The sequence below is a fragment of the Sparus aurata genome, chromosome 1 (genome assembly GCF_900880675.1).
Source record: "Sparus aurata chromosome 1, fSpaAur1.1, whole genome shotgun sequence".
In the NCBI taxonomy this organism is placed as follows: domain Eukaryota; kingdom Metazoa; phylum Chordata; class Actinopteri; order Spariformes; family Sparidae; genus Sparus; species Sparus aurata.
Genome location: NC_044187.1, coordinates 17505847 through 17515869, shown reverse-complemented (window position 1 = coordinate 17515869; position 10023 = coordinate 17505847). Strand labels below are relative to the sequence as shown.

Here is a 10023-nt window from a genome sequence, read left to right as displayed (position 1 = left end):
AGGCTGGGAATCAAACCCCACCGTCGAAGCCGCCGCATTGAGGACAAAGCCTCTGTACATGGAATGCCCACTCTACCAACTGAGCTACTGGGGGCCTAAATACTGATTACAGCAGCTTTAACTCCGTCTTGACCCGAGTCATTTCATGGGACATTATTTTAATCAAGCTGGCTGTCAATACAGGCCACTTAACAGTGTGATGGGGTGTGAGCGCTGCCAAATCGCAAGTGATCGACACTCATTATTGTGCCTGAACGCATCCTGTTTAGACATGGAAGTGGGACTGAAGCTGCCTCCAGTGTGGATGTGGTGTAAAGCTACGACCAGCACAACTAAAATGGTCAAGCGCATACGCCCGCCAAGGCTCGAAAGTCCCCTTTAATTCAATCGACTCTAATCCACAATATTAAAGTTAGTCCTGTATCACTCTACATATTAAAAACTACCCAAAACTGCTTAACATGAAGGGTAACCAGATTTAAGATCAGCATCAAATTGTACTCATCGATACCAGCCACTTAATTACGATTATTTTCATCAAGATCCACTCATTATTCACGGAGAAATGAAGTAAGTGTGGAAAAACAACCCAACTCGCATATCAGGGGGGTGAGGAAAATTGGAGGTGGAGGGAGGTGGACCCAAATGCAGACTCGGGAAGGCAGGATAAGGGGGAACAAATGGTGAGCTTTATTAATCAAAGCTGAACACCCCAAAACATCAAACAAGAAAAAAAGACCAAAACAGAGTCACCAGGACCAAAAAAGAAACCAGAGGCCTGTACTGCGAAGGGGGCTTAAAATAGCCAGGCTTTGTGCTCATGATGCAGCTCAACAAAGCCCCAGGTCCCCAATCAGAGTTAGATGGTACTGCGACGGTGGTTATCCACTTAATTTGTCAAGTCCGGTTCTCTGCTTTGTGCTCTGTGTGCGTTCACATAAAAGGGGGCGTTTGACGTCATATTATTCTACTTCCGTGCGAAAATGGATCGATCCCGGGCCATTATTATGCAAGGCTATGAAGAATTCAAAGAAACCATCACGGCCAAAAGTTACACTGTCGCCACCAATAGAGCGAGGGAGCGCTGCTGGCAGAAAATTGCTGACCATGTAAATGCGTAAGTTAACACTGATTAATATTATGATCAATATTATATTAAGCCCTTAGTGTTTTAATTTCTGAAAGTTCAACATTGTGCAACTTTTACATATTAACCCTCATCCATTTAAAAAATAAACTGAAGCAACAACTATCTTTTTTCGTTTTTGAATGATGTCTATATTGTTTTCACATTTTACTGATCTCAGTTATAGAATGTGCGTGTGTGTTTTATTGAAAGCGAGACTGAGTGTGCGTAGGCTATAAATGTTCAGTGTTTTTTTTTGTATCACTGTGTTGGGATGAACAAGCAAATGTAGCTTCTGTCCCTGTACAATGACAATAAAGACCTTTTTGACAGTGAAAATAGCTCAAGCCTGTAAAATTTGTGTTTGGGCGTACACTGCCCTACAACGGGTGAAACATTGATCAGTTCATCAGTTTATTCATGGCCACATCAAAGAAATAATTAACTTTACTCATTATCTGTGACAAATAAATACTAGGTTGGCCTAATTAATATTTCATATTGCATTTTATTAAGATGTGCAAGTTAGAGCCAGATACAAAAACATCATTCAAAGTGGTATGGAGCCAAGCTGCCCCATCATTTTGTCAGTGTGGATACTAATATACTGTATCCCATTTTATTTTAATGTCATCACTATCTTAAGCCAACAGGAAGAAGAATGAAAAGAGGAAGACTGGAGGGGGGCCAGCTCCACCAGAATTCACAGTACCTGAGGAGCTGGCCCTCTTCAACAATGAGGGTCGTCCAATAATGGAGGGCATCGAAGGGAGGCTCAGGTTGGACCCGAGTGCTGGCGGCTCACAGGACAACCTTTTTGTCCATGGTATGTAAAGAGTAAAGTACTTAACATTTGCTTTTGGCATCAGGCAGGAAAATCCACTGTGTAATTTCAGTTGTAGGAGACACCATGGTGTTGCTGCCGCCAGGGCAATTTCCCTGCACCACCCCAGAGGTAACTATCACAGCAATGTGTCAGGTACTTTGCATTTGCTGTGATCAGCCCATATCATGCAGACCTCTGAAATCATTCTTCAGGTTGAAATTGATGATCAGGAGACGGTCTCTGTGCTGTCCGAGAGGCCCGAAGTAGGAGTGCATTTTTACATACTCATCTTAAGTAGGCCTACACATAATGAAGTGACTTAACTTGGTGGATATCTTTCACAGGAAGATGATCTACACCCTCTGCCCACAGCCTCTACCTCTGCGTCTGGCCTAGGGAGGGAAAGAACTGTAAGGGTTGTATGAAAAGTTAAACAATATATGACAAAGATAACGGTGTTGTAAAACTGCTTGATTAAAAATGCCAGTGTCCTTTCAACCAAAACAATTCATACAGACCACAGACACACTCCGTGCAGTATAAAAAAGTACACATTCAGTGAATGACTCTTTATTTTTCACACCCTCACTGGAGGGTAACATTTTGGGCAGTAATTGCCTGCCGGATGGCTGCACCAGTTGGGTGGTCCGTCACTGGATCAATTATATCAGCTGCTGCTACCAATGGCGCATGAGGGGTTTGTTCTTTCCTCATCATTGCGATGTTGTGCAGCACCACACATGCAGTGATGATTCCACAAGCACGCTCAGGACGTACCCTCAGGCCACGCAGGCAGTTGAACCTGCACTTAATGACCCCAAATGTCATTTCTATCCTGACCCTGCACTTACCCAGAGCCGCATTAAAGCGACTCTTCGGTGGTGTGTCAGGGTCAGGATAGGGGGTCATTAAGTGCTGGGTACAGGCGTACCCTCTGTCCCCCACAAGCAGTCCATCATTGAGGCCTAATGAAGAGAGAAATAAATACTTTGTCATTCTCAACAATTAAAGGAGTGAAAAAGAAGGAAAAAGGATTATTTACCATATAGCCTACCTTGTTGTAACTAGTGACCCAGTGCAGACTCGCGAAAAATTCTGGAGTCATGTCCGGACCCAGGCCATCTTGCCTCCACACTTGTGACCATCAATTGATGGTCACAAGTCATCTGTTAACGGGATTTCTGGTTAAATTTAAAGAGAGCACTGCACAAAGGTGGAAAGCATAAAAAGATTCCTTTAAAAAGACCTATAATGCAACTGGATATTTCACTCATGTGAAAAGTCTGTCTAGACAATATTGTGTGCCACTGATAAAAGCCTATACATTCACTGTGCATGTGCCACCGATCACCTGCAGAAATTTTTGAGATTTCACCTGCACAATGATGCTGTGGATGGATTTGCGGTTGACATAGTCAGCCTCGTGTTCCCCCAGGGGCCCTGTGATGGGTGCATGTCTGCAGTCCACAGCACCAATGATCCTGGGGAATCCTAGTTACATATATTATAGGCTATATTAGATTTTATTATGCAAGCAAGTAATACTGATGATGTAGAGGGGTATGAAAGTACATTACCAGATATTTTATAGAATCCTTCCTTAACAAGCATTGTGCTCAAATGACTTGGGAAAACTACAAACATATTCAGCTTCTCAGTAAGAGCAAGAACCACTTTGCAGATGGCGCAACACGCAGTGTTCTTGCTCAGATTTTCTGCATCACCAACTGAATGTAAGTAGGTTCCCGTGGCAAAAAAAACGAAGGGCTACACAAACAGTTTGCCCGACAGTGAGCACACAGCTTCTTCGAGTGGCATTCCTGACACTCGGCTCAATAAGTCAGCAAATGTACCGTATTCCCTCGGCTGAAAATCTATATCGCTCATAGAGAATTTCATCAGGAAATGCCAGCGGATCAGCGCGATCTCGAGGAAGCCGCTCACGTCGTAGTGCTGCCCGAATTATTCTTGCTCCCAGGTCCACCGGGTTCTCAATGAATGGTGACGCCATCTCCAAATGAGTTACACAGTGAAACAGCGGCACTTTCATAGCCGATTTTAAGCTGAAACTCTGAACATAACCTGGTCGGGACCAACAAAAAGGCAAAGTTCAAATCAAACATGGAAAAAAACGAGAAATCAAAATCCAAAACGGAAAAAAAAAGAGGAAACACAAGGAACTCAAGGGGAACATCACTCAAACACCAACAACAAACTGACAAAGACAACTGGGAAAGCAGAGCCTATATACACAGACATTAATGACAAGATGAGGAACAGGTGAGGTGGGACAGCAGGTGAGATAACGACAGGGTAGCACAGAGGAGAAAATACTGGGGAAACAATACAGACAGACAGAGAGACAAACATGCAACAAGAAGGAAGGGAAAACAGGGAAGAACACAGAGGACAGTGAAAGGACACAAGAGGCCGTGGAAATCAAAACATAAGACACAACAAGAAACAGAACCATGACCTATTGCAGTGCTAAAGGAAGTGAGAAGAAATTCCTGGATCTGCCGTTATTAATGCGGATTTGCGCTAAAAGTTAATAAGGGCTATTCTGGGCTGTGATCCATCCTCCTTCCAAGTTTCATGAAAATCCGTTCGGAAGTTTTTGTGTTATCCTGCTAACCGAGCTGGAGCTCCAGCCTCTAAGACCACAACAAAATGTCATGTGTCATTGTAACTATTCAACTATATTCACCATAACTACTCACAAAACTCAGAAAAAAACTGTCAAAATTAGCCAGTGCTGATAAAATATGAATACAGAAAAAGATTAACACATTTTATTGCGCTGTAATATAAATTTCTTACCAGACTGCCCTGTTGAAAATGATAGATTTTCTATATTGATGCCATGTTAACATTCAAAATATAATGTATTTGAACTTTGATGTAAAATCTTAATCTTTGAGTATAGTAGTGCTTGAATTTAAGGGCACTCCGACTCAATGCCATTGATATAATATGCAATATATTTGTTGGCAGGGTTATAATTCCTATTACCAGACTTGTACACATAGATGCTGTTGATTTATTCATCATATGTTTTGCATATACTGAAGTACACATCCGCATCATTACAGTGGCTTTTGCATTGTAAATTACAATTTAAGCTTTAACTCCTATTTTGTTCACTTTCATTTAAATATACATTAGATTCTCTATTTCACATGACTTCAACTGCTGAAGGTTATTTTTTATTTTATTTTTTTTCCACAGAGAACAGGTTCTCTGTGAGAAGAGCCAACATAGTTGATGGCTCAGCATCTCAAGAATCCAGCGGCAGCAGCAGCCGCAGACGGACGGCAGTCTGGGATTGCGATAGATTCCCTAGAAAATCCAATCAACAGTTTCCAATCTGCCATGGTTGGTTCTATCATTTGAGGAACAAGACAACGCTGAGTAAAGATTGGTTGCTTGTATTTCTTTTGTTACAGTAAAATTGCCACCCAAATGTCACACAGATAGTATTTACACTAGGCTTTTTTGGAGCAGTGTCTGGATTTTGGCCCTTGAGAAATGTTGGTTTTCATTCCAGCTATGAAGATGTCACTTGGCCAAAACAGAAATACATCACCAGCTTTAACAAATAATCCTGTCAGTGGGATTTACGCCTTGATTTCGTTGCTATTTTTCTAACATTGCCATCTGACACAATATCCTCACACCAATACATGTATTTGATCCAGTACTGTGAGAACTGTTAGAGTAGGATTAGGGGCAAGAGGTAGGCCGGAGGTCAGTGAAGCAGGCCTATGACAAAATATACTCTCATATTCATAATGCTTAATACAGCACTGACATCCAGTTTTAAGCCACAGCATAATTCAATACAGTTGAATTTCCTCTTCAAGTTATTCAGCTGCCTTGATCTCTGTCTGTAACATTTCCTGGAGGGATTTTGGGGAGGAAGCCAAGATGGTCGAGGCAGCAGAGAGGGTTTGACACTTGCTGAGTCATGTATCCTTTAACAATAACATTTGTGTTTGAATCACTCAAGCTTGACAAATTTAAATTTGAAGTGAAAGCAAAAAGCAGTTTTTCCCCTATCCTTGAGGGATGTGTGAACCCGTGCAAAAAGCACAGAAAATGGAAAACGTCCAAAACAGCAAGGAGGATTTTTTTCCTTCTCAGATCATTTTTTTCACGCAGAGCTGACAAACTGAGGTTCACATATCTTTTCTTCTGTCTCTCAGAACCTGAGAAAAAAGCCAACATTATCTACTCAGACATCTTATTCATCATACTGATTGTAGTCACTTAGAATACCTGTTGCGATTTAGATAGCTGTTATGCCACACGCAGCCCCAATGAGGATTATGTCTGTCAAACTTTCAAAGGCAAAGTATCTTGGAGTGCAGTTAAAAATGATCACGAACCTATAATTCATATTCGTATTCAAATTGCTTTTACTTTGCAATTTTACGTTTCTGCGAAAAGAAAGAATAGGTTTCACTTTTCACATTCCATACACATGGGCCTGTTCTCATCAGTCGTATCTGTTGTTTGCGGTTGTTTTACTTGCCAGCATTTCCTCTGGTGATTGGGTTGTAAAGAACTATTCAGTTATAATTAAAAAAACAAACAAACAAACAACCTTTTTAGCCACCTGTTATAAGTACTTCCAATGGGATATGAATAAATTTTTTTCTGCCAGAAATTTGTGGCACATACATTTCAGCATGGCACCAGAACAATTACTCATTGCACTAGATCACCTCGTAATCCGCTGAATGCACGAAAGCAAATGCCAGAGAAAAAAAAAGTTTAATCTTCCAGAAGGGAGAGAATAAATAGAGATGTAGTGCTGAAAGGAGATGTGTAGCTCAAAATATAGTGTGTGAATTCAGACTTAAGATGACTGGTCTTGGAGGAGGGCAGTGTTTAAGGCAGGAAGGAGTGAGCAACAGAACATTGAAATTATATGCAGAAAGCTGGGAGCCTTTGGGAAGAACATTTCGTATTCCCCACTGACATGGAACTGGAGAAGGAAACTAAAAACCTTACTGTCATCATGATTTGAGAGAGATTGCTAGTTGCTGTAATATCTGAGAACTGGGATAATAATGCACAGCATTTTAAAAAAAGTTTCCTCCCTTTTCCTATTTTTTCTCTTATCTAAACTGAGGGTTATAGTGTCGTTCAGTGAAACTTGTTGCAACTTCGCTCTATTCCAAAAGTACAGGTAAAGAGAACCTCATTCATCATAACACTTGGATTTGTAACGACACAAAATGCTATAACTTCAGCCTTTATATAAGTGTGGCAATAAATAATAACACAAAATGATCAATGTTGTGGTTAGTCAGAGGTCATCAAATATTCATTCTTTTGGCAGCCTTTAACACACAAGATGTTTTCATGCAGCATTACAGCTATGAAGTAGGAAAAAAATCACATTAGAAGAGAGCAATGGAGGATTTCCTATGGAGACAACATAGGTTGGTTACAGGTTACAACATAGCACAATTGTAGTTTTGGGATGAATATATATACACATGTAAATAAAAATAAGGTGTCCATGGTAAAGAATTATGTTCCATTATTTACCTTATTCTCCAAGATATTGTCCTCTCTGCTAAGTGGGGAGCAATGATCTTTTTCACTTAGAAAGAAATGTTTGTGTTTTGGAATGAAACCCAACAAGATTTGTTTTGCTTGTGCTATTTGCATGTAAACCTTAGATTCTGCTGAGTTTCATACCAAATCACAAACATTTATTTCAAAAACAAAAGTCAGCTGACGATTCGCTCATTACAACCATAAGAGACTTGAGGCTTGAAGTGGACTTGCAAAAAATTACTTGTGAGCATCTCTGTATAAAAGTAACATTATGGCTTTAAAATGTTTAATGTGTGTTGAATTATGTTTAATAACAGTTTTTTACAATCCTGACAGTGAGCTCTTTGTTCTTGCGATTGACACTCTTAGGGGTTAACTCTCTTTACCAGCACCCACACAGCACTTTTTGGTGGCACAGAAGGCAGTCCTGACTTTACAGGCTTTTTTTGTTTTGGTTATTTACATTCAATTGACTTGCCTAATCATCTCTAACAGGGAGCTCAAGGACAGTTGACAGGATGAACACCCCTTTCGATCCATCTGTCAGCCTGAGTCTGATGAAGGGAGATAGGTTGCTTCATACAGTGGGTATCAATCATCAAAGTGCCTCATCCATATACTCCAGTCAGAGGAGTTTAGCACCGTACCAAGGAGCCTAACACTGAAGGTATCTGCATCAAAAACTTTGCGCTCAGCTAAGGCTGTGCTATGCAGTCTTCTGAAAACCCTGCACACCTGCAGTCTAGCAGAACAGTATAAATTATTGATTAAATAATTCCTGTACCTTGAAGGTTGAAAACTAAACAATGATTTATGGTAGAAAAGCAATAAAGTCAGTTTTCCTAAATTCTAAGTGAACAAGCAATTGTCAAATTACTTGCAACCAAAGGGGTCTAAGTTCCCCCTGTTGAGAACAGAGGAGAGAGATTGGTGTGTTTACCCGGTAAACTACTGCTCATTAATCAAGTGTTTAGTGTTTCCAGCCTTTCCACTGCGTTTCATTTTTGCCTGTTAGATTTGTTTGTCTTTTCTTGGCTACATTTTCTGGATTTGACCTTTGTCTATCTCCCAGTTCTTTCTTCTGTGCCTTTTTTGTGTTGATAAAATCACTGAATAAAACCAGCTCCGGCACCTGCATCTGTGTCCAATCCATTACATTACTTTTACTCTATATGCACAACCTTGACAAAATTCAATTAGAATCCAATTCCTTGTCATCAGTCATTATATATGTGTGTAAAGTGTGTACTGATTGTGTGCAGCTCTGCTGCAGTCACTGAAGCTGACTATCTTCTGTCAATAATGCGTAACATGATCTGGACATGTTTGGGGCATTTTTTTATGTATTATGGCCCATTAGATCAGTGAGTATCAACGATCGGTCCATGGGGTCAGCTACAGGAGGCACTGGCAGCGTATTGCTTCAGTCCATGAGCGTGCAGTGAAGCCTTCACTGCCTCTCCCAATGAAATACATCCTTTTGGTCAGCCACAAAAACAAGATCTTGGAATAAATACCAACTTTCCTTTTCACACATTGACAGGTTCTGTAGAAAGAGGCTCAATCTTCACAAGATTTAAAAATTTCTCTGTAATACTTGGTTTTCCCTTTCTGAATCTGTCATAGTTTTGAATGATAGATATATAACCTCTAAGACTGACCATGGATTCTCTCATTAAATGCTGTATTCCAACTATATGGACGTAGCAGATTTGTATCTGTCTGGGCAAATACAGGTCTTTCTGACAGAGTAGACATGTCAGAAAGAACTGTATTTTGTGATGTGTGTGTGTGTTTTTGTGTTTGATGCTGAGACAGAAATAAATGCTGCAGCGCCAACAGGCTTTTTGTTTTTGAACTAAAACTTTCACTATTGACCTTTACGTGTTCACAGCTGCCTTTCGTTGAGAGGAAATTATCACCTCATTTTATATTTGAGACATTTCGGAGTGCCACATAATTGCAATTATGAAACTGCGTCCTGCAGTAAATTATGTTACTCACAAAAACACAGAGGTTTTTTTCTATTGACTCATTGTCGCAATGTGCTGTTCTCCTGAATATCTGTCTTCGATGTTACAAAAGCACACCAATTCCTTCATTAAATATCCTAGTCACTACCTAAATAGGAGCCTCTCCTGAGATAAACTCCTTCTCCTTGTAGCGCCAACAGTAACACTATATGCTGCACTGCTGCACTCAAGAAGGAACAGAGAATACCAACTTCTGTCCCTCCAGAAGGCATTTCAGGCCCTGTCCACTCACACATGGGTATTTCTGCAAACAAAGATATCAAGCAATGTTACCAACTGAGGATTTATGTGTCGGTGAGCTTCAATTCAGGTCAACTCTCACTCACCTCAGCACTCACGCGAGGCTGTGGTTCTGTCCTCTCTTTAATGTCAGCTGTGAAGTACATTTCCTCTCCAGCTCTAGTCTGCGTTCAACATTATAGTTAATATACATCAGACAACAGAGATCATGTCCGGGGATCGCTGCT

At 40.6% G+C, this 10023-nt stretch overlaps 1 pseudogene; it reads right to left on the bottom strand.

Annotated features, from left to right (window-relative positions):
- Positions 1 to 2537: 2537 nt before the first annotated feature.
- On the bottom strand, positions 2538 to 3963 carry LOC115590080 (putative nuclease HARBI1; annotated as a pseudogene).
- Between the last annotated feature and the right edge of the window lie 6060 nt (positions 3964 to 10023).